This window comes from Oncorhynchus nerka, linkage group LG22 (genome assembly GCF_034236695.1).
Source record: "Oncorhynchus nerka isolate Pitt River linkage group LG22, Oner_Uvic_2.0, whole genome shotgun sequence".
Classification (NCBI taxonomy): Eukaryota; Metazoa; Chordata; class Actinopteri; order Salmoniformes; family Salmonidae; genus Oncorhynchus; species Oncorhynchus nerka.
In genome coordinates this window covers 37,784,581-37,809,051 of record NC_088417.1, presented here as the reverse complement: position 1 = coordinate 37,809,051, position 24,471 = coordinate 37,784,581, and the positions used below count along the sequence as shown (strand labels likewise).

General features: G+C 41.1%; 1 pseudogene; it reads left to right on the top strand.

Annotated features, from left to right (window-relative positions):
- The window catches only part of LOC115105138 (dnaJ homolog subfamily B member 6-like), a 73,423-nt pseudogene that overhangs the window by 28,115 nt on the left and 20,837 nt on the right, over window positions 1–24,471 (top strand).

The following is a 24,471-nucleotide window of genomic DNA, read 5'->3' as shown; positions in this document are numbered from 1 at the left end:
TATTCTTATTTATTCCTTTACACTTGTGTGTATAAGGTAATTGTTGTGAACTTGTTAGGTTAGATTACTCGTTGGATTTTACTGCATTGTCGGAACTAGAAGTACAAGCATTTCTCCACACTCCCATTAACATCTGCTAAACATGTGTATGTGACAAATAAAATTTGATTTGATTTGTTTATTCACTTGGCTTTTGAAGACTTTAGAAAGGCAGGGCAGGATGGATATAGGTCTGTAACAGTTTGGGTCTAGATGGTCTCCCCTTTGAAGAGGGTGATTACCGCGGCCGCGTTCCAATCTTTAGGAATCTCAGACGATATGAAAGAGAGGTTGAACAGACTAGTAATAAGGGTTGCGATAATGGTGGCGTATAATTTTAGGAAGAGAGGGTCCAGATTGTCTAGCCCAGCTGATTTGTAGGGATCCAGATTCTGCAGCTTTCAGGACATCAGCTGTCTGTATTTGGTTGAAAAGGGGGGGGGGGGGGCTTGGGCCAGTAGCTGCGGGGGGTGCAGAGCTGTTGGCTGCGGTTGGAGTAGCCAGGTGGAAAGCGTGGTCAGCCGTAGAGAAAGGAGGTGCTCTTATTCTCCATGGACTTTACAGTATCCCAAAACTTTTTGGAGTTAGTGCTGCAGGATACAAATTTCTGTTTGAAAAAACTAGCCTTTGCTTTCCTAACTGCCTGTGTATATTGGTTCCTAACTTCCCTGGAACGTTGCACACCGCGGGTACTATTCGAAGCTAGTGCAGTGCGCCACAGGATGTTTTTGTGCTGGTCAAGGGCATTCAAGTCTGGAGTGAACCAAGGGCTATATCTGTTCTTAGTTCTACATTTTTTGAAAGGGGCATGCTTATTTAAGATGGTGAGGAAGGCACTTTTGAAGAACAACCCTGTAAGCAGTTTACAAGGTATTACAGCAACCCATGCTTTGGTTTTGTTTACCTGGCCACTGATTCAAATGCTAACTTTTTTGTTGCATTTGTGGCACAAATCCAATGCATATCAATGGTACCTATATTAGCATTTCCTAGCTTCATATCCAACTCATCTATAGGTAATGTCATTGAGTTGCACAATACCTTTTTAGATGCTTCAGGATGATTTGGACATGATGTGTGAAAAATGCTAATATAGATACCATTTAACTTGCGGATCTGTGCCTCACATGCTGAAAAGTTTTAGCATTTGAAACAGTGGACAGCAAAACCAGTGCATGGATTGCTGTCATACCTTGTCTATCGACTGAGGAAACCGGAAATAAATCATCTAGAACAACACCATCTAATGGTCAACCTAGTAATAACAGAATGTAGGATGGGACATAAACACAACTTAAATGACTAATTTCTCTGAACAGGAACCCCCGCACCCCACCCCACCCCCACCACCAAATTCACTGGGAATTCATTACATAGGATGAAGACCAATACTCCGAGCTGGATCTCCATACTACTTGTCAGACATAGAGAACTGATACTATATTCTTGTGGGGTTGGCGTGGCGTGTCCGTGGAAGGTTTAGACAATTTATTTGGATTTTTCATGTCTAACTTTATTGGATGTTGGGTACTATATTTATTGAATATTAAATGAATCCTATACATTTAAAATAGCCCAATCAATTAGTAATCAATTAGCTTAGTTTCTCAGAGATCAATTTGTTTTACAAAATAATGTTGCAGGAATGCTTATCTTAAATGTTTCTAACAACAGGAAAGAAATTCAATCGGAGATGGTGGGTGTCAAACCTCTTACTTGTGCTTTTTTAGGTGTATGACCACTGTAAGTCTTTCCGTGTGTAGATGATGATGTAATATAGTAGTGCTGAGCGATTAACTGAAATTTCGGTTATTTTTCATTTTGGCCGACGTCGGTTAAATTATTTGAATTCCATTGTAGTAGGGAGTTGTAGTTTCTAACAGTCCAATATTCTACATAGCTTAGCACATAAAACGTAATTAACTACAATGACCATAATTCATTGCGCATTTACTTTCCCGGTCTGTGTTTATTTTATGACTGCTACTACGGGAAGAGAGAAGAGTGCGCGATCCTGAGGTGATAAAGAGAGCAGCTGTTGTATTTTTACCTGAAAATACATTTGTCAGGGATGGGCAACTTTGATGGGGGTGGGGGCCACAAAAAAAACAGAACTCATCATGAGCTGCGTTGCCACATCTATTACCCCCCCTGTTTTTAAAGCAAGTTTGCTGCAATTATACACATTTTGCCAAGGGGCGGAGAGAAGAATTCTGAATTTTATAGCTAATTTCAAGCAATTCCACTCATTTTCCCATGGGGCAGAGAGAAGTGTGCAGTTTCACAGCTAATTTCCTCCAATTCTACACATTTGGCCATAGGAGGCAAATGTTTACAGTTGAATAAAGCTGATGATCGATGGGCCCTACCCGGGCTGTAATTCGACCATGTCACTACGAGTTTAGATAGTCTAGCAGCCAGCGAATTTACCGATCTAAAACCATTTTAGCGTACATGGGCTAATGGAGTGACTGCTGATGCACAACCACATTTGTAAATTGCACCTTGTGTATTCTAACTCTCAACTGTAAGCCAGCACCAGTTGCCCATCACTGATCTAAGTGATTTGATAGTTGGTATTCAGCAGTCATAAAAGTATACCTTATTTTCTTTGAAGAACTACAAAATAGGGATTTTGTCAGAAAGCATAGGCACCAGCTCTATAGAGATGAGATGGAATGAAAACATAGTCTTCAGATAAAACAAATGTAATATACACAACTGAAATATTGAATTTAAAAATAATGTGAATAATTGATGGTTAATAAGTGATAAGCAGTAATGCACAATCATTACCATCTTGGGAAATGTATTAATAGTTTTACTCTGTTACAGCATTCAACCCACATAATGCATAGTGCATATCAAATTATCGAAATCGAAAACCGTGATTACTTTTAAATAATCAAACCAAAATTGAACCGATCTCAAAAGGCACTAGTCGCTCAGCACTATAATGTAGAGTACATGTATTTCTGCCATACTGTAGGTACAGAAAGCTAGCACTCAAGTGGCATCCAGACAAGAACCCTGACAACAAGGAGGATGCAGAGAGAAAGTTCAAAGAGCTTTCAGAAGCCTATGAGGTCTTGTCCGACGGTAAGAGCACCCCCACATAAGACAGTTTAAATGCTAAAATCAAATCAAACGCTATCGCATATATCCGGTATCACGGGTACCAATACCACATCCGGTTGTAAAATAAAATAAAAAATATCAAGACATTTTATGGAGAAATGCTCACTGCTAATATAATAATGAATGAGTGATTGCGACTTGTTAAGATCTGGTGTCTAGAAATGTATGCTAGCTAGGTACACACAGGTGAGTGGTGTCTTCCTGCTATACACATTGTATTACATGTGTCCGAGGTGACCTATTTTAAGAAATGCCATTAGTTTGTGTCGAAGGTTTAAAGATCTTTGATAGGAAGATGAGCGATTGAAAAGGGGCGGCAGGTAGCCTAGTGGTTAGAGCATTGGGCCTATTGGTTAGAGCATTGATAGTAACTGAAAGGTTGCAGCGTTCTATCACGTGACACTACATCTACAATTTTAATTGGCTAATGCTTAACCTTGAACTTAAACTTTTTCTAATGTTTGCAAGTATGGCCCTTAGTTGTCACACAAACATATGATCAGTCACGTGTTGCTGCCAGATAGTGAACACACATCACTGTCTTGTTTGTTTGTCCAGAAAGGACCTGTTTGTCTGTCTGTTTCAGGACCAAAAATTATGAAATGTACTTGAGGTAGTGTATGTCCCAAATGGCACCCTATTTACAGTGTAGTGCACTACTTTTGATCAAGGCTCTGGTCAAAAGTAGTGCACTGCATAGGGACTAGGGTGCCGATTTGGACACCGTTATAGGCCTGAGAGCACAACGGACAACTGTAATGTCTTGATTTGAGTTGTTCCTGTTATGTACTGTTCACCTGGCAACAGCAGCTAAAACCAGGCCAGAAATTGTTATGTCAGGGCTGTTTGAGCTGTGGAGTACACACACTTAAACTTTCCTCTTTTGATTCTTGTACAAGCCTTTGAGTAGTCTCTCTTGTTGTCCTTTGGCTTGTTTCGTCTATCAAGTTCTGGGGTGGTAATTTAGGACTTTTATGGAAATGGCCTTGAACTTGGGCAGCGACGCTCTGTCCACTAACTCCCATGGCTTGTCAGCACTGTACACCCTCCAATGTCTTACTATGGCTCTTCCCAGCATTTAATCCCCCTTTTTCTTATTTTCCTTTTTTCCCTTTTCATTAGCAAACAAGAGGAACCTGTATGACCAATATGGTAAAGAAGGCCTAACAGGAAGCGGAGGGGGAGGAGGTAAACATTGAACATTACTCCTTGACGTTTTGATAGGCTTATCTAGGAGATATGGAGGTTATAAATGAATATAAAAGGACAGTATTTTATGATATGACACAATGTCTGAAATACCACATAAAGCAAACATGCCAAGGAGAAGTGTATTTTCTTCTACCAATGTACAGCTCTATGGGGTCAACTTCAGTGTTTTACCATAAATCTGACAGGGCAATTACCGACCTCTCTTTTTTTGTTGTTGGGGGGGGGGGGTGTCTGACTTTCAACTAAGCCATTACTGCGAGGCATTAGCTGTCAACTAAGTGTCATGCTACCGTCATAGTGCCCTTGAATAATTGAACTATGTTCAGATCGCCGTGTGCGCTTGTATGACCAGGAATATGTTGCTTTACCATCGCTCAATAACTCTTGTTGGAAATGTAGTTGATGATTCTGTCTCTTTCTCCCAGGAGGGCATTATCACAACGCAGATCACTTCGGTGGTGGGTTCACATTCCGTAATCCAGAGGACGTCTTCAGGGAATTCTTCGGGGACGAGATCCATTTGCAGATTTCTTCGGTAAGTCTCTCCACTGAGGCCAGAGTGAGCGAGTTTGAGCAAGAGACCTCACTATGGCTTGAATAACTGAAGCAGGCATTGAGATTAAGTTTATCAACGCTTTCTCAAGCGGTCTGCTTTTTAATTCCTGGCACATTCCTGACCTTTTCGCTGTCAGATGCCCACAACTAATTGCAGTTTTAAACCCCTGTGGACATGCTACTAATTGTGCACACATCTAGGTCAGCCTAGCTGGCTGGATAAGAGAGATTGGGCTGTTTGCTGCTCTGCCTGAGTGTTATATACACAATATATATATATACAAAAGTATAGTGGATTTGGCTATTGCATCCACACCTTTTGCTGACAAGTTTATAAAATTGAGTATGCAGCCATGCAATCTCCATAGACAAACATTGGCAGTAAATGACCTTACTGAAGAGCTCCGTGACATCATAGGATGCCATCTTTCCAACCAGTCAGTTTGTAAAATTTCTGCCCTGCTAGAGCTGCCCCTGTCAACTGTAAGTGCTATTATTGTGAAATGGAAACTTCTAGGAGCAACAACGGCTCAGCTGCAAAGTGGTTGGCCACACAAGCACAAAGAATGGGACTGGCGAAGGCTGAAGCGCGTAGCTCTTAAAAAATCGCTTGTCTTCTGTTGCAACACTCACTATCGAGTTCCAAACTGCTTCTGGAAGCAACGTCAGCACATGAACGGTTCTTCGGGAGCTTCATGAAATGGGCATCCATGGGCAAGCAGCCGCACACAAGCCTAAGTTCACCATGTACAATGCCAAGCATTGGCTTAAGTGGCGTAAAGCTCGCCGCCATTGTACTATGGAGCAGTGGAAACGCGTTCTCTGGAGTGATGAATCATGCTTCACCATCTGGCAGACTGACGGACGGATCTGGGTTTGACGGATGCCAGGAGAACACTACCTGACCAAATGCAGAGTTCCCACTGTAAAGTTTGGCGGAGAAGGAATAATGGTCTGGGTCTGTTTGTCATGGGTCTTGCTAGGCCCTTTATTTCCAATGAAGGGAGATCTTAACGCTACACCATACAATGACCTTCTAGACGATTCTGTGCTTCCAACTTTGTGGCAACAGTTTGGGGAAGGCCCTTTCCTGTTTCAGCATGACAATGCCCCCATGCACAAAGCGAGGTCCATACAGAAATGGTTTGTCGAGATTGGGGTGGAAGATCTTGATTTGCCTGCACAGAGCCCTGACCTCAACCCGATCGAACACCTTTAGGATGAATTGGAACACTGCGAGCCAGGCCTTATTGCTCAACATCAGTGCCCGACCTCACTAATGCTCTTGTGTCTGAATGGAAGCAAGTCCCCACAGCAATGTTCCAACATCTAGTGGAAAGCCTTCCCAGAAGAGTGGAGGCTATTATAGCAGCAAAGGGGGGGACCAACTCCATATTAATGCCCATGTCATGATTCAGGGGAAGATGAGGTAGCCTGGACCCTTGATTAGATACACACATACCCATACATTTTAGCCTAACTGTGGGGTAGCCTGACTCTCAGGACTGTGCTCAGAGTGCCCTCTAGCCTAACTTTGTAGTAGCCTGGGTGTGACTCAGGACGTTAGCAGTCAGTTGACCCCTCCTGTATGTTATTAGTCTTAGCAGGATCCCAGGCTGCTGCTGACAGACTGACCCAGCACCAGCTGGCATAATGACAGCCAACCATACAATAACCACACCTCTGGCTACAGGCTGGGTAATGTATAGCCATAGGCTTTAGTTTCAAATGTAAACCCCCATTGCATCCTTTTAGAATCAATTTCCAAGCACAGACTGGAGATCATGGATGTTCTGGGTTCAAGTTTTACAAGCAGACAGGGACACCTACCTGAGCCAGGACCGTAGTGGTGTTCTGTGCCATCAGCCTACTATCCTCTTACTGAAAGCATTGAGGACATGCTGTCTGATGCTGGACACTGCCATCATGGGAGTAAACAGCAACAGCTGTCCTCTGCACTCAGTCTGTGCTTGCGTCCAAACTGGCACCCTATTCTCTACAGAGTGCACTACTTTTGCCCCAAAACGATATAGGCCCTGGTCAAAAGTAGTGTGCTTTAAAGGGAATATGGTGCCACGCAACCTGTGTTTGAAAGATACACTGGGCATTTATACTCTGTAGAGTCATGATACATGGAAGAGTTTACAGACAGAAATACAAACATCAACGTGGAAGTGTTTGCCTTCTCCTCAGATACAGGAAAAGCATCCAGCCTTTTCTAGTCTTATTTGTCAGAGCCATTTGTGTTTATGAAAGCGTTGATCTTGTTAATTTAAACCAGGATGTTTTAACATGCACTTCCCAGACACTCATACACCACACGCATTTGAGTGTTATTGTAACCCCCTCACCTCACATGTTTAATATGTTTACACACACACACACACACACACACACGGGTCTGCTGTTATTGCAACTGCTTTTGTTTTTAAAACGGAAGCTATTTTTGAAAGCATTCCGGCTGAATGATGTAGGCTCTCCTATCCGTCCATTTTCTGAGGCTCGCCTCCATATTTAGAGCTCTGAACCGCAGATGCCTCGCAGTCATTTGTTATAAATAAGTATAAATCAAGGGACACCAAGATAAGAAGATGGGCCTGGAGGTTCAAGGGCTTTAATCCTGGATCTTAAATTATGTTAAGGTAAATCCCATTAGAAACATCTTCCAGATTTGGGTGAGCTTGGGATGGGCTGGCATTCTCCTCAAGGTCCATAGGAGTATCAATTCTCATTGATAATAAAGTCCCATTTAAGTCTACAGAAATGACCACAGATGCAAATGGATATAATGGTAGAAGGAAACCTGGCACAAGAAAAGTAACTTTATTGAATTGTTATTGCCCAGTCAATGAATGACCTTGTACTAAAACTACCTCAATGTAACAGTAATATTATATGCAGGGGGGTTTAACAGTGTGCAGGATGCAACTCTAGAGATGTCGTCAACTAAACTATATCCTCTTCCTAACATGTCTAGAATAATTCCGGATCACAGCTCATTGTCCTTCACCTTAAACTCAAACCTCCAATGCCAATAGCAAAGACATGGCGATTCAACACATTGTTACTTTGAGATAAGGAGTTTACCTCATATCTCAACACAGACATGATTTAGGAAATAAATGTAGCCAATGAAGTATGCCCAACTGTTGTCTGGGTAGCTCTTAAAGCATACGTGAGCACTTGCATCGTGTCTTACTCTTCACATAAGAAAAGACTCATAAAAATAAAATAAAATACTAGAACAGACAATCCATGACTTAGAAATGTTGACACCCTTCAACAGTTGAGCACTTTGAAGCTTGAACATAACACACAGAAACCCCCGTTCTGCAGAGATTGCTGCTTTGAAATCCAAGCAACAATATCATGAGCAAGGTGAAAGGGGAAAGGTCCATACAGGTCATACAGAAATGGTCATACAGGTCATACAGAAATGGTTTGTCGAGCTCGGTGTGGAAGAACTTGACTGGCCTGCATCGAACACCTTTGGGATGAATTGGAACGCCGACTGCTAGCCAGGCCTAATTGCCCAACGTCAGTGCCCGACCTCACTAATGGTCTTATGGCTGAAGGGATGCAAGTCCCTGCAGCAATGCTCCGACATCTCGTGCAAAGCCTTCCCAGAAGAGTGCAGGTTGTTGCAGCAGCAAAGGGGGAACCAACTCCATATTAATGCCCATGATTTTGGAATGAGATTTTCGTCGAGCAGGTGTCCACATACTTTTGGTCATGTCGTGTATTACCACGTTTTATGTATTTATGTCAGGCCTTGTCAGTTTAAATTCCATCCAACTTTTAAAATAAAATAAATGGCCTGCTTTCTAACTTTGTTTGGAATGGAAAGACCGAGTCAAGTTGACTGTTAACACTTACCCTATAAAATTGGAGGTCTTGGACTACCTCATATGAAGATGTATTACTGGGCTGCGCAACTGTGTTCACTTAAACAATGGGACAGCAGACTATCCTTGTGTATCCTTGAGGAGTATCAAAGCCATACATTTAATACCGTTTGATCTAAAATACTGTATATTCACTACTTCGGGTCTAAGGCGTTGAAGGAAGAAAAAAAAAAGACAATCCAATGATTCTCAATTCCATTTGCATTAGGGAAAATGTACATACATTCATGAGGTGGAAAGAACCAATATCGCCAGACACCCTTATTTGGAATAACCACATCTTACCGCCAACATTTTAATGACAAGACCTTTAAGTCCTGGGCCCTCATTTATCAATGTTGTGGAGAAAAGCTTCTAAATTAAAATGTAGTATGTTCGCAAGTACAAAAAAGTTGGAATTTATCAATTACTCGTACGCTTGATTTACACACACCTGTAAGTATTTGGCCTTGATAAATCAAACAGGTTCTAAAACACTGTGCTCGTGCACGTGAAGTCTCATTTACATAAAGAACCACCCTAAATGACCATTTATGGTCACAAACCTTCCCTTTAAAGTTGCAGAAATGTCACTAATTTCTGTCCGCCAACATGTAGAAGACAAAGCTGGGAAAAAAAACTTTTCGAACGCAGAAATTCACTTTTGATCACCGACGTGGAAGCAAAACAAGCCATACTTTTTGGAGCCTTCAGCAATGGCCTGACAAATAAGATAATTTTTTGTTGCTTGGGAGCAGGTTAGAGCTGTGGTAAATTCTGGCTTATCTGAGTGCAGAACAGTAGATTAAATGAAAAAGAACTGGTTTGATTTTAAAACGTATGCAAAAGGAATGATAATGATGATCCACAAAAGGGATATAAGTACAGCAGGAGGAGCGACTCTTCACTGTCTGCTATGGACCAGCGCATTGGCAACATAATTGGCGAGATCTCGGTGTCTGGCATCATTTGTGATGGTGATACTGAGGACCCTCCCCCAGACACACCAACTGATTGGAAGTCCAGCTTTATTTTCGCAACCATATTCAGACACGGACCACATGTAAATATTTTTTTTATTGAAAATGAAATATAATATGTATGTGTGTGTGTGACAAAATGAATGTAACAAAACATTAAATCTTGACAGATGTGGGTGATTTTCCTGACCCCTCATCCCCAGGCCTACCAGAAGGGTGTCCTCTTTGGCGAGCGCTTCAGCTGTGCCGCATGTTTTGACTGACGCAGTCCTGAAACAACAAGAAGAGATCAACACATCAATTCTTGGACTCCAACAGCAGCTGGAGGATGTATGCAATGGCCTGAGAGAGAGAGAGAGAAATCAATAATTGAAGGAACCTGTTGATTGTGTCAAACATGTGAGACAAATTCTGGTGCAATGTAAACGTGTTTTCCTTGTCGATTTGATTCCAATATTTGGTAGAACAGATACCGTTGTATGATGTTGACTCTTGTCCTCAGTGCCAGGGCTATGGGTGGTGGGAAACACTCCCTGTCAGGCATGGGCTCATCGGGTCTGGGTGGATCTTTCAGTGGAATGCCATTTTTGATTGTAATGTTGTGGAGCACACTGCACACCTAAAAAGGTATATGCACATTGTATTACATTCACGTAATGGCATTTGACTGAATGTCATTTCAGAGGCAAACCTTGCTAGGCTGGTATTGCAGTGTGCCTCCTGTCCCAGACAAGCACATCCAACGCCCTTTCAGCAGACCTACGGTGCGCTCTGCTGTTGTTCTTGTGCGTGCGTGGTCTTGGTTGTACCTGGCCACTTGTTGGTTTGAGGGGTTTGTGAGGGGAGTCAACAGCCATGTTTTTAATGGGTAGCCCCGGTCTCCTGCGGTTATGAACACAACATTCCGATTTTGTTTCCCAGTAGAGGTCTAACATGGCAAATAAAACCCTGTGAATAAAACATCCCTTACCAATAAGCCGTCCATCCTCAACAGCTCCTTCCTGGAGGTTAAGGCCTACTGAACTGTTCTGCACAATGAATGAATCGTGTCCCACCTGGCCATTTGGCCACTACATTCAACAAATCCAAATGTGAATCACAGATGATTCTGCACATTGACAGAATGGAAACCTTTTCTGTCGACGACGTTGAATTCGTTCAATGATGGTGCTTTTATTGAGATGTGGGTGCAGTCAATTGCTCCAATGACATTGTGAAATCCAGCTATGGCATGGAAATCCCTTTTCACTCTGGCCTGTTGCACAGCAGTGTACGGAATCTGTAGGTATTGTGGGGTCAATGAAATAATGCCATGAAGGACTGCAGGCAATATTCAGCTCATGGTTGGTTGTGAAATGCCAGACTGATCCGCAATCTCCCGTTGGAATGTTCGAGTGGCCAAAAATCCCAGGGTGGAGAGGACTTGGGTATGCACTGGGATGGCATTAGTGCGTTTCTTCTCCCTTTCTAATACTGGAGAAAGTTGTTTGCAGATATAAAATCAAATATGATTTGGAAAACGAAAATCTACTAATAAGTCAAGCATCACCCTCAGAGCAAAAAATGTAAGTTAATTGAAAACACGCTCCCTGCTTAATGCAGCTTGTGCCAGATCCTCCAGCAATGCAAGATTTGCCATTTTGGACAAGTCACAATGCCTCAGTGTTGCCTTTTTATATTATTTAACTGGTTTAACTAAGTTGCCTCCAACCGTACATTCCACTCTTTCTCATTTCCTTAATCATTCAATTAGGCTTAAATGGTTTCATGTTTATGAAATCAATAGCACCCAGAGAAAACCATTAGTAGCTTAAGTATCAATAAAATAAATGAATAAATAAACTATAACTATCTTTTTTCTTCATATTTTATGATTTGGTCCAGTATGTCAATCCTTTCTCTATTTGGTGGATGGTATTTCATTAGCAGTTTGACTTTCCTACCACAATGTGCTGTGCGTACGCACGGTCAGAGCTGTGCTTCAATTTACGCACATTCTCAAGTATAAGTGCAAATGAATAAATCCCACACCTTGCTTAGAAAGGATCGCACGCATGGTTTTACAAACATTTCTGTTCACATGCCACATTGATGACAGTGACAACATCTTGAATATTTAACATGCGTACTATGACGCATCTCCACTGTCCTTCAATCAATTACAATACATATTTGGATTATCCGAGGCTGATTTTTATTTCCCTACAACTCAGAAATCGTATTCAACGGGATATGGATGAACCTAAGGCATCTAGCATAGAAAAAAACTGGAAGAAGCTGCTATGCCAAAGAAGTTGATGGCCAAGTTAAATCAAGGGCTGATTTGAAGCTCTACCTGATGGTTCTGAACCTGCAAGGAAACAATGGGCAACAGATCTGACGGAAGAAATTGAGGAGAACCATTGATCACAGATAGGTGAAAATGTTCCAACCTGATCCTACAACCTACGACATAAACTACTGCATTGCATCGGACTTACTACACCAGAATGCACCCAGAAATGTCACATGTCTGTTGGAGATGCACAAAGGAACCTGTAACGGTTTTCTAATGGTGAAGGAGAGTCGGACCAAACTGCAGCGTGTAGATTTCGATCCATGTTTAATAAAACAACGTAACACGAATCAAAAAACACAAACTCAACAAAACAATAAACGTAATGAAAACCGAAACAGCCTAAACTGGTGCAAACAAACACATAATCAGGACATCAAGACACTAAGGACAATCACCCACAATACAACCAAAGAATATGGCTGCCTAAATATGGTTCCCAATCAGAGACAACGATAACCACCTGCCTCTGATTGAGAACCACTCCAGACAGCCATAGACTTTCCTAGAAAACCCTACTAAGCTACAATCCCACTAACATACACACCAAAACCCCCAGACAAAACACACCACAATACAAAAACTCCATGCCACACCCTGGCCTGACCCAATACATAAAGATAAACACAAAATACTTAGACCAGGGCGTGACAGAACCCTATTACAGTGCCTTCAGGAAGTTTTCACACCCTTTACTTTTCCCACATTTTGTTGTGTTATAGCTTGAATTTAAACTGGATTAAATACACACAATAATCCATAATGTCTAAGTGGAATTATGTTTGAAAAACTGTTTACAAAAAATGTAAAGCTGAAATAGCTTGAGTCAATAAGTATTCAACCCCTTTTATGGCAAAAGCCTAAATAAGTTCAGGAGTAAAAATGGGTTTAACAAGTCACATAATAAGTTGCATCGACTCACTGTGTGCAACAATAGTGTTGAACATGATTTTGGAACGATTGCCTCATCTCAATCAATACACCCAGTGTATTGATACTGCAACGATACAGGCATCCTTCCTAACTCAGTTGCCAGAGAGGATTTCACCATTCGGCCAATGGTGACTTTAAAACAGTTAGTTTAATGGCTGTGATGGGAGAACTGAGGATGTATCTGTAGTTACTCCGCAATATTAACGTAATTGACCGAGCGAAAAAGGTACAGCATTTTTATTCTCCAAAACATCCTGTTTGCAACAAGGCACTAAAATATGGCAAAGCAATTAACTTTCTGTCCTAAATACAATTTGTTATTTCTAGGTACTTTTTAAGTAAATACCTGCAGTCAACTTGTGCAATAAGTTATGGGGGAAAAACAGAACATTATTTACTTCACCTCTCCCATTATTTTACATTATGAAGCTCACGCTATAGTTCCCCAGAACAGTTGAGCCAGTCACGTGTTTGTTTGTAAAAAGCGGGAGAAAGAGGGAGCAGGTGAGTCTAACTGTGTATTGACAGGGGTCACGTTTCATATTGAAAGTCAATCGTTGTTTTTTTTGCTTCAATAAAGTGATCAGGGACGTGCAACTATAGTTTTCCCTCACATAAAATATATTAGTGCAACACAATCAGTTGACAGCAGGAGTGCAACGCTATTTGCCTGGCAGTCACACGTTAATGAGCTTACAATGAAAAAGCCCAGATGTCTTTTGCAAAAACAATGCGTGGCCATCATATTTCTAATGTTTATCACAAAGAACGTAGCCAGCTACATGTCCCAATGTTTTGCTTAAAGTGAATTTAGCATTTTACCTGAGAAAAGTAGGCTGAACTTTGAACGTTTCTTCAAGTGCAGTCGCAAAAACCATCAAGCGCTATGATGAAACTGGCTCTCATGAGCACTGCCACAGGAAAGGAAGATCCAGAGTTGCCTCTGCTACGGAGGATACGTTTTTATTAGAGCTAACTCTACCTTACATTGCAGCCCAAATAAATGCTTCACAGAGTTCAAGTAACAGACTCATCTCAACATCAACTGTTCAGAGGAGACAGTGTGAATCAGGCCTCCATGGTCAAATTGCTGCAAAGAAACCATTACTAAAGGACACCAAGAAGAAGAGACTTCCTTGCGCCAAGAAATACGAGCAATGGACATTAGACTGGTAGAAATCTGTCCCACTATCATTTGTTTCTTTAACAGGACAGTGACCCAACACACCTCCAGGCTGTGTAAGGGTTATTTTGACCAAGAAGGAGAGTGATGGAGTGCTGCATCAGATGCCCTAGCGTTCACAATCCCCCGACTTGAACCCAATTGTGATGGTTTGGGATGAGTTGGACCACAGAGTGAAGGAAAAGCTGCCAACCAGTGCTCAGCATATGTGGGAACTCCTTCAAGACTGTTTCTCGCATGAAATAGCCTTAATTTCTCAGAACAAGAATAGACTGACAAGTTTCAGAAGAAAGTTCTTTGTTTCTAGCCATTTTGAGCCTGTAATCGAACTCACAAATGCTGATGCTCCAGATACTCAACTAGTCTAAAGAAGGCCAGTTTTATTGCTTATTTTATTCAGAATAACAGATTTCAGCTCTGCGAACATAATTGCAAAAGGGTTTTCTAATGATCAATTAGCCTTTTTAAAATGATAAACTTGGATTAGCTAACACAACGTGCCACTGGAACACAGGAGTGATGGTTGCTGATAATGGGTATCTGTACGCCTATGTAGATGTTCCATAACAAATCAGCCGTATCCAGCTACAATAGTCATTTACAACAATATCTACACTGTATTTCTGATCAATTTGATGTTTATTTTAACGGACAAAACATTTTCTTTCAAAAACGAGGACATTTCTGTGTGACCCGAAACATTTGAACGGTGGTGTATGTGCTATCATTCATTTATGTCTAGGTATTTATATCCATCCATCTCGATTTATGTCCGTTGGGAAATGTAAACATCGGCGATCAATATCAGAGAAAGTTTTGCAATCTAGGTCTAATTACTGCAAAACAAATCTAGCGCCATCAATTTGAACACCTCATCCATCATCAATAACAAACTGGAGGGGGGAGGGAGATGTGTGTAATATTAAACTTGACTGAGTTCTATTCATAAAAAATGCATCTGCACCTATTCTTTATGCTGTGCACTACTTTTGGGCTGATAGACATATGCTCTGGTGACAGTAGGGCACTAATATATATATACATCCATCCATCCATTTGGGATTCACACCCAGTTCCATTAGCAGTGGAGACCTCCTGCAATGGTGGGGGGTCGGGACATTGTGGTTGGGGTCACTCCATTTGATATGAAGAGATGGTTAGAGAGGCTTTATGGAGAGCTTCCATCTGGGTTTAATATGTCTAAGGGCTGAGTGGAGAGTGAGAGTCCTCAGGGTCCTCATGCATATACAATCAAATTGTTAAAACAAATTATGAAAATGACATTGTGGTGGATTGGAGAATGGAAGCAGGTGGGGATTATTCTATCTAACTGGAAGGGCAGGTTTTTTTCCCCGGCTCTCACGTCTGCCGCTATGGGAGGGAGGATCTCCCATGTAACTACTGCACATTTGAGACCCGCGTGCAAGAAACTCTTGACATGTTAAGGCTAGCACAAACCGCTAAATGATGTGAGAATAGCGTGTTACTATAAATCATTGGTTGATTAAGCCCGGTTGAAAAATGTACCCAAAACCCAGACATTTCCTTCCAAAAAGTCCATAGGTTAATGCACTTTAACCTTTAGGGGCACAGACAACAGTGAATAAGCCAACTCAGTTAATACACTGAACAAAAATATAAAAGCTACATATAAAGTGTTGGTCCGATGTTTCATGAGCTGAAATAAAAGATCCCAGAAATGTTCCATACGGACAAAAATCTTATTTCTCTCAGCTTTTAAAAAGGCCACTCTAAATTGTGCACTTTTGTCACACAACACAATGCCACAGATGTCTCAAGTTTGTAGGGAGCGTGCAATTGGCATGCTGACTGCAGGAATGTCCACCAGGGCTGTTTCCAGATAATTTAATGTTCATTTCTCTACCGATGTCATTTTAGAGAGTTTGTCAGTACGTCCAACTGCAGACCATGTGTATGGGCAGGCATAAGCTGCAGACAACTAACACAATTGCATTTTTATTGATGGCAATTTGAATGCACAGAGATAACGTGACAAGGTCCTGAGGCCCATTGTAGTGACATTGGGTGCTGAGGAGTATTTCTGTCTGTAATAAAGCCATTTTGTGGGGGAAAGCAAATTCTGATTGGATGGGCCTAACTCCACAGTGGGTGGGCCTATGCCCAGTCATGTGAAATCTATAGATTACATTTACATTTAAGTCATTTAGCAGACGCTCTTATCCAGAGCGACTTACAAATTGGTGCGTTCACCTTATGACATCCAGTGGAACAGCCACTTTACAATAGTGCATCTTAGGACTAGGACCTAATGAATTGACTTACATTTAGAGATTTCGTTATGAACTGTAACTCATCAAAATCTTTGAAATTGTTGCATTTTACGTTTTATTTTTGTTGTGTATAAATATGCATTTAGATGGGCCTATGTCTTTTTGTATGCTCATGGATTTCAGTTTTTGACTATTTGTAATTAACTTGATCTTGACTAATGTGTTGTCATTGTCTGTCCCCAATCCCCAGTGGACGATGACTTCTTCGGCGGGGGTCAAAGGCAGCGAGGGGTGAGCCGGAGCAGGACCGGGGGACCCTTCTTCCACGGTTTCGGGGGCTTCCCCCCCTTCGGGGCAGGCTTTCCAGTGTTTGATTCAGGTGGGCCTCCCCTGCAGCACGGTAATACTCTATTTCAAATATGCGTCTCCCAAAACTCTGGTTAAGCTTATCTTCCTCCTCATGGAAATTGTTACATAACATAAATCTCACTGCATATTATAAAATGTGCTATTTCGATCATATAATAAGCTTCATTTTGAGATCAACATTTGCGAGTAAGCAAAGCAAAGGAAAATGGCGGGGTGTTTGTGTTATGGGTGTGACCTTGAGTGTGTGGGCCAAATCAAAGTTTTATTTGTCATATGCACAGATTAAGTCGTGTGTGTGTGTGTGTGTGTGTGTGCGTGTGTGTGTGTTTCACTCCTAGGTTTCACTTCGCTGGGGCATATGGGTGGAGGGGGCTTTGCCACGTTCTCCTCTTCATCTTTTGGGGGTAGCGGAGGAGGAGGGGGGATGGGCAACATCCGCTCAGTATCCACCTCCACCAAGTTCATCAACGGCAGAAGAGTCACCACAAAGCGGTACAGCACAGCTAGTCAGTCAATGTAATCAATTGTGTCACTGACTTGTTCTTGTCTTCACTCTGTGACCTGGGGATAGTTTCCTCAAAATAAAAACAAACATGATTTTTCTAGGCTGTTGTCCTTTTCACTTTGGCTGTAGTCAATTCACCAAGACAGTTTTGAATTATGAAGAATTGTGTAACACTTAATAACGTACCCTTTGTAAACCCTTTAAAGTATTACCAAAAACAGATATGTATGATTAAAATAACTCTCGTCTTTTATCCTAACTCTGCTTTGTCTCCTGCAGGATTGTGGAGAATGGCCAGGAGAGGGTGGAGGTGGAGGAGGACGGTCAGTTGAAGTCTCTAACCGTCAACGGTAAGGAGCAGCGCCTGAGACTGGATAACAAGTGATAACCTCTGCACAACGTTTGAACTACTCACACCTGACCTGGAAACAAACCAAACTAACTCAGCGTGACGATGCTGCTCAGGGTCGCAATCGTGGTTTCTCTCCTCTCTCTCCCCTGTTGACATTCGTAGTTCACGTGTAGTTCACAGCGAGGAAATGTGTTCTCATCTTAGTTCATCCGCTGGAGCGAGGGACGATCACATAGGGTTGTATTTATTCCAGCTTGACCTTTTTGGGACCATTCTCTTACTAGGACCAATGTGTATGACTTTTGTTTTTGCTGTACTGATTTTGCTGTATTAGAGTTTTTCTGTGGGTGGACTTCTTTACCATTTAGTTCTAGAAGTCAGGGGCACAACGAGATGTACATTTGGACGGCTTTGCGTTTGTGCATTTAAAAAAAAAAAATGTTATTAACTGTCAAATGATCTCAGCTTTAACCCTTTGCCTATTTAAAAGAAAATGGAACATCTCTCTAACCTGTACACCGTTTTTCATGTTCATGAGCTTCAGATGACCCATTTTAGACACCTAATAAATGTATATAGTATTAATGTGAACTTGTTTTTGCTTTTGTCTTTGTTTTTGAATACAAGTGATTTTTCAGCACGATTGCCAATGACAAGGCTGTTCAAGTTCGGACCAACTGTTCCATTAGTTCATCATAAACCCTAAACAAGAGACTAAATATACGGTGCCTTGCAAAGGTATTCAGACACCTTGGATTTCTTCACTTGTTTTATTGTGTTGCAAAATGGGATTGGATTTAATTCTAAACAAAAATTGTCAACAATATACACAACATACTCTGTCAAAGTGGAAGAAACAATTACTTACATTTTTTTCTTTAATATTAACAATATAAAATAATAAAATATAGTCGTTGCATAAGTATTCAGTCTCTTTCAGGAGTCAAATTTGGTTTAACAAATCACATAAAAAGTTACCATAAGGTCCCTTACAGAAAAACCACATGTCACGTGGAATCATTTGGATCACATATGGATTCACATTTTCACGTGAGATTTCACATGTGATGCCCTGCAAACCAAAATGGGCCGTTATAAAACACACACAGTGTTTTTAACTTACATTAACTTATAACATTTGAGCACTTGAAAACCCAGCTGTCAAATGTCATTTAGAATATTTTACTTTTGAAGTATATCATTTACATGAATTCAAGTTAAACAGTCACAGTCCCCTGGAGGTTTTTATCTAGTTCCCGGTTTGTTCCAGGGACATCCCCAAAGACATTCTCAGAACATTGTGTCACGGTCCCCTGGAGGTTTTAGTCTAGTTCCCGGTTTGTTCCAGTGACATCCCCAAAGACATTCTCAGAACATTGTGTCACGGTCCCCTGGAGGTTTTAGTCTAGTTCCCGGTTTGTTCCAGGGACATCCCCAAAGACATTCTTAGAACATTGTGTCACGGTCCCCTGGAGGTTTTAGTCTAGTTCCCGGTTTGTTCCAGGACATCCCCAAAGACATTCTCAGAACATTGTGTCACGGTCCCCTGGAGGTTTTAGTCTAGTTCCCGGTTTGTTCCAGGGACATCCCCAAAGACATTCTTAGAACATTGTGTCACGGTCCCCTGGAGGTTTTAGTCTAGTTCCCGGTTTGTTCCAGTGACATCCCCAAAGACATTCTTAGAACATTGTGTCACGGTCCCCTGGAGGTTTTAGTCTAGTTCCCGGTTTGTTCCAGTGACATCCCCAAAGACATTCTTAGAACATTGTGTCACGGTCCCCTGGAGGTTTTAGTCTAGTTCCCGGTTTGTTCCAGGGACATTCCCAAAGACATTCTTAGAACATTGTGTCACGGTCCCCTGGAGGTTTTAGTCTAGTTCCCGGTTTGTTCCAGGGACATCCCCAAAGACATTCTTAGAACATTGTGTCACGGTCCCCTGGAGGTTTTAGTCTAGTTCCCGGTTTGTTCCAGGGACATTCCCAAGGACATTCTAAGAACATTGTGTCACGGTCCCCTGGAGGTTTTAGTCTAGTTCCCGGTTTGTTCCAGGGACATTCCCAAGGACATTCTAAGAACATTGTGTCACGGTCCCCAGGAGGTTTTTGTCTAGTCGCAGTGATCGTGTGTTCACGTAAAATTCATGTGTTTGTTTTTCTTCCCATAAAGGCTCCATCAGTCAAGTATTGAATTTCAAGCACAGATTCAACAACAAAGACCAGGGAGCTTTTCAAACGGGTAGTGATTAGTAGACGGGTAACAATATTGAATCAGACATTGAATATCTATTTCAAGTATGACCTAGTTAATAATAATTATGCTGTGTGTTATGCATTTAACCACTCGGACACCTAAAAAAAATTGTCATCCTTCTGAACTGAGTTGCAGGACAGGAATGGGACTGCTCAGGGATGTTAACATGAGGGCATTGGTGATTTTTAAAGAGCTACAGAGCTCAGTGGCTGCGATGGGAGAGAACTGAGGGTGGATCAACAACATTGTAGTGACTCCACAATAATTACCTAAATGACAGAGTCATAATAAGAACACAAATATACAAAATATTCCAAAACATGCATTTTGTATGCAACAAGACACTAAAGTAATACTGAGAAAAAAAGTGTCAAAGGAATACATGTTTGGGGCAAACACATCACTGAGTAACTGCCTCCTTATTTTCAAGCATGGTGTTGGCTGCATCATGGTATAGGTATGATTTAACATGGGAAAGTACTGGGTTTTTCAGGATAAAATTAAACGGGATAAGCACAAGGAAAATCCTAGAGCAAAATCTGCTTCAGTCTGCTTTACACCAGACACATTGGAAGAGGAATTCACCTTTCAGCAGGACCAATAACCTACAACACAAGGCCAAATCTACACTGGAGTTGCTTACCAAGAAGACAGTGAATGTTCTTAAGTGGCAGAGTTAGTATTCCAAGCAGATCTAAATCAAAACTATGGCAAGACTAGAAAATTTGCTCCTAGCCATGACCCCCAAAATTGACAGAGCTTGAAGAATTTTTAAAAGAATAATAGGCAACTATTACACAATCCAGGTGTGCAAAGCTCTTAGAGACTTACCCGTAATGATTGCTGCCAAAGGTGTTTCTAACATGTATGGACTTAGGGAGCTGAATACTTATGCAACTACTATATTTTAGTTATACATTTTTTTATGAATCTTTAAAACATTTTAGAATTGTTTTTCCAATGTCAGTTTTAAATCCATTTTAGTACCACTTTGTAAAACAATGAAATGTGAAGAAATCCAAGTGGTCTGAATACTTTTGCAAAGCTGTGTGTGTGTGTGTGTGTGTGTGTGTGTGTGTGTGTGTGTGTGTGTGTGTGTGTGTGTGTGTTTTTATACACTACCAGTCAAAAGTTTTAGAACACCTACTCATTCAAAGGTTTTTATTTTTACTATTTTCTACATTGTAGAATAATAGTGAAGACAACCAAACTATAAAATAACGCACATGGAATCATGTAGTGACTAAAAGAGTGTTAAACAAATCAAAATATATTTTTATTTGAGATTCTTCAAATATCCACCCTTTGCCTTGATGACAGCTTTGCACATGCTTGGCTTTCTCTCAACCAGCTTCATGAGGAAGTCACCTGGAATGCATTGCAATTAACAGGTGTGCCTTCTTAAAAGTTAATTTGTGGAATTTCTTTCCTTCTTAATCCGTTTGAGCCAATCAGCTGTGTTGTGGGATTGTCATTTGTTTTTCAACAGGGCAATGACCCAACACACTTCCAGGCCGTGTAAGGGCTATTTTACCAAGAAGAAGAATAGTGTGGCTATTTGAAGAATCTCAAATACAAAATATATTTGTTTAACCTCTCTGGGATATGTGGGACTGTAGCGTCCCACCTGGCCAAAAGCCAGGGAAAATGCAAAGAGACAAATTCAAATAAACTTTCATTAAATCACACATGCAAGATAGCAAATTAAAGCTACACTTGTTATGAATCCAGCCAACATGTCAGATTTCAAAAAGGATTTTCAGCGAAAGCAAACGATGCTATTATCTGAGGATAGCACCTCCGTAAACAAAGAGAGAAAAGCATATTTCAACCCTGCAGTCACGACACAAAACGCAGAAATAAAAATATAATTCATACCTTACCTTTGACGAGTTTCTTTTGTTGGCACTCCAATATGTCCCATAAACATCAGAAATGGTCCTTTTGTTCAATTAATTCCGTCGATATATATCCAAAAATGTCAATTTATTTGGTGCAACGTGACTTGCGCAACGTGACTACAAAATATCTCAAAAGTTACCTGTAAACTTTGCCAAAACATTTCAAACTACTTTTGTAATACAAATTTAGGTATTTTTTTACGTAAATAATCAATACAATTGACGATGGGATGATCTGTGTTCAATATCGGAGGAAAGTAAACTGTAGCTAGCTTTCTGGTCATGTGCCTCTATCTAACAGTACACTACCAGTGACCCTCGTTCTGAACAGGGCTACTTCTTCATTACACAAAGGAAAAACCTCAACCAATTTCTAAAGACTGGTGACATCCAGTGGAAGCAGTAGGAACTGCAAGAAACTGCCCTTAGAAATCTGGATTCCCAATGAAAGCCCATTGAAAAGAGAGTGACCTAAAAAACAAACAATCTGAATGGTTTGTCCTTGGGGTTTCGCCTACTAAATAAGTTATGTTATACATGATTCAAACAGTTTTAGAAACTATCCAGATCTACTAATAATATGCATATCATATCTTCTGGGGATGAGTAGCAGGCAGTTGAATTTGGGCATGCATTTCATCCGGACGTGAAAATACTGCCCCGTCACCAAGACGTTAACACTTTTTTGGTTATTACATGATTCCATATGTGTTATTTCATAGTTTTGATGACTTCACTATTATTCTACAATGTAGAAAATAGTCTAAATAAAGAATGCTCTTGAATGAGTAGGTGTTCAAATTTTTTTGACCGGTAGTGTATATGGACCAAATACAGGGGATTTTGGGTAAAAACAAAATAATTACAAAGCTTGACCTTTTTTAAAGGTCTTTTGCAGTCACAATGAGTCTGTGATGATTCTCTTTGGCTTGAGTGACACTTTCACAGCCGCCCCAACACCTACTTCCACAAACTGTGTGTACTTGCTTGATGTCACCTGCTTCACACCAACACACAGAAAAAAAGGAAACCACACTTGCTGCTTTTCAATGAAACTCACACACTAATCACATCATAGGTGTTCATTTGAACCTACTAATAAAATAGTTTTACTGCTATGCTATTCGATTACACCTGCATTCTTACAGTGGTCCATTGTGTCATTCATTCAGTGATAGCTGTCTCTTCATGGACTATCATGATTTGCAATATGGAATTATTAGCTAGCTTCAACGTAAGATACAAGTATGGCAGTGTTAGTTGCCTTTAATCCAGAATGGAGTTAATCTCAACAACAGGTATGCATTCTCACACACACACACATACACACACCCATCTTGAATCCATTATGCTGTGTCCCATGTTTTTGAAGACCTCACTTGCCCTTCCTGTCTTCTGTGTTGATGATGCCGTTTGCTTAGAGAATGGGAGTCATACACATGCTCACCTCAGTTTCCCCAGCCTTCACAGAACAGCGGTTTGTGTCCCAAATGGCACCCCATTCCCTATAAAGTGCACTAAAGAGGAAATCGGGTGCCATTTGGGATGCAGGGACAATGTCTGTTTTTGTCTTTCACCTTTTAATATGTAAGCTGTTTTATAAGATGTTGCCAGTGTGTTGTCTGGGGAGCTAGGTTTAAAATCAAATCAACGCTGTTTTGATGTTCAACACAATACCTTATATTGGAGATGGTCTGCTTCTCAAATGGTACCCTGTAACCTACATACAGGTAACAGACAAAATAATGGAAACACTTGAGTAAATGAGGAATACAAAGTACAGTGTATTGAGAGCAGGTGCGTCCACACAGTTTTAGTTCCTGAGTTAATTAACCAATCCCATGCCAAGGTGCATTGAAGCTACTTTGGCTCATGGCGGCCCAATGCCCTATATTAAGACACTTTGTGTTTCCTTTATTTTGGCAGTTACCTGTAGTGCACTAGTTAAATAGTTTTACTTCTATGTTTGAACAGAGCCTTACAGGCCCTGGTCAAAAGTAGTGCACTAAATAAGGAATAGGGTGTCATTTGTGATGTAACCGGGATTGTATTGTCCCTCTCAGCACTGGGCTGATGTGTTAGCTTCAGATGCCGTGCATCCGTGCCACTGTCTGAAACTGGTGGCACAGATGGTGGTAGACTAGCAGCAGTGAGCAGAAGGGGTTACAGCTGTTTATTTAGCCCTGGCCGGCGGCAGGTGAAGTGCATGTTTGTTCTGGGGCAGAACGACCAATTTTTACCTTGTCAGCTCGGGATTCAATCTTGCAACCTTTAAGTTACTAGGCCAACGCTCGAACCACTAGATTACCCTGCCACCCCAAAAGGAGGTTAGTTGATTTACACAAGCTTCGGGTGCATTTTTTTGAGAGTAGTTACATGATCGGCGAAAGCTGTCACTGTTTAGCAACAAGAAAGCAGAAAGAACAGGTCCCTCATAGCAGTTTCCCGCCCGGTTTGTTTTGTGTAAGAACCCTTATCCTCAAAGGAAATGTTTCTAAAATGAAGAAATAATAAACAGGCCTACTCCTTATCTAATATTTTCTGTGGTATTTGTGCACATTGTAGTGAAACGTTTTGTAACAG